Source organism: Aptenodytes forsteri, unplaced genomic scaffold (genome assembly GCF_000699145.1).
Source record: "Aptenodytes forsteri isolate BGI_AS27 unplaced genomic scaffold, ASM69914v1 Scaffold92, whole genome shotgun sequence".
In the NCBI taxonomy this organism is placed as follows: Eukaryota; Metazoa; Chordata; class Aves; order Sphenisciformes; family Spheniscidae; genus Aptenodytes; species Aptenodytes forsteri.
In genome coordinates, this window is record NW_008794581.1 from 1,392,896 (window position 1) to 1,394,810 (window position 1,915).

Below are 1,915 nucleotides of genomic sequence, written 5' to 3' on the forward strand. Positions count from 1 at the left end.
TGCTTTATGATGTTTTTCTAATATGTGTCTCTGTACTAATATTGCAGTGGTTCCTTATTACAAATTGCTTTGCTCTGTTGCCCAGTACCCTATGAGAGGTACATGAATCAGCCACAGCAGATCAAAGATATATTTTAAAATTTCCAAAGCAGGTGTAGCAGTTTATCAGGATAATCTATCACATAGTGGTGTTTTGCAAAGACATGGGTGTTTTTAAAAGCAAATGCAGCCAGAGAGGCCTAATACAGTTTATTTATTTAGATGGCACTGCAAGTTTTGTCAAAGTTACAACTGAAGTTACATAGGGAAAAGTGACCCTCCAGGACTGTTTGCGCTACAAAAAATAATCATGGTCTTTACAGAATATAGAGCAGTTAGACAGCAAGTTATTAATCTGATTAATCTGATTCAAAGTAATAGATCTGACTGTTAACCATACTCCTCTGACTGGAAGAAAGTCAGGCAAAAAAAACTATGACCCCAAAGGATTAAGATGAAGACACTTCTTTGTCTTCCACAAAAGAAGGCAAAATGTTCTGTACCATGAGATATGCATTAGCCTAAGCATCACTCAGGTAACCAGTACTGGGTGCACACAAGGGACTTACTTACTCATTCTCTGTCTCAGCTATTATTTCTGAGCAAGCTATTGATTTAATACTACATGAAGAAGGCAAGACTAATATTCTGTAACTGTGATGCAAATTAGCTGCATTTTTTTGAAAGTCTAATGATTGCAGAATCTCTCGTTTTATTCAAGCAATTGTCAATATCTTGGCTGCATTACAAAGTTGGGTTTCAGCCCACTTGCTTGTGGACTGCTGGATCAGCTCGCAGGAGCAAGCAGAGCTGATCCATTCAAATAATTGTGTCAGGGTACTTCCTTGACAGTGTTTTTCAGAATGCGGATTTTGCACAATAACTTTATACACTGAACAAAACTGTAAATAGCAGTAATATATGAAGGCTCCTTTACTTGTTTGCAACACCTTCTTTTCATCTGTATTTGCGAAGGTCCAGGTGCTTGCTGGCATGCAAATACGCAAAGACACAAAAGACACTGGTCACATCCACAGCAATAATCCACAGGCAGCGACAAGATAATGAAAACTGAGACATCATGACCACAAGTTCAAAATATTTCATCTATTTGTATGAGTGAAAGAGTCATTGAGCACAGAAATGCACACAGACTTAGCACTTTCTCACAATCACATCACCCTGAGCTGTGTCGTTCTCTGCGCTGCTCAGCCCATGGCCTGTGAGCCACTACCCTCTTGCAGCAGGTCAGGGGACGCACAGCTGCACGCTTTGGTTAGAAAAAATCCCAAAACATACACATTCCCATGCAGTTAGCTGGTTTTCAACAGAGTCTGCTGGCAAACATGGTAAAGAAACGATTCCTGAATTCTGTCAGCACCTCATCAAGATGTTTGCAATTAAAATAGTGAAATCGTTATGGGTTTGTAACTAGTGTCCTTTCATTTACCTTTCTTTAGAGTTACATATCTATTAGCTCTTTCTCATCTACCAAATGCAGCACAAGATAGTCTATGAGGGCTGGGGGATTTCCACAGAAATTGTTTCCATCTTGCAGAGTGTCCTGGTTTCGGCAGGGATAGAGATGATTTCCTTCCTAGTAGCTGGTACAGTGCTGTAGTTTGGATTTAGTGTGAGAACAATGTTGGTAACACACCGATGTTTTAGTTGTTGCTGAGCAGTGCTTACACTAAGCAAGGACTTTTCAGCTTCCCATGCTCTACCGACTGAGAAGGCTGGAGGGGCACAAGAAGCTGGGAGGGGGCACAGCCAGGACAGCTGACCCAAACTGGCCACAGGGACATTCCATACCATGTGACGTCATGCTCAGTACATCAGCTGGGGAAAGCTGGCCGGGGGGGCCGCTGCTCGGGGA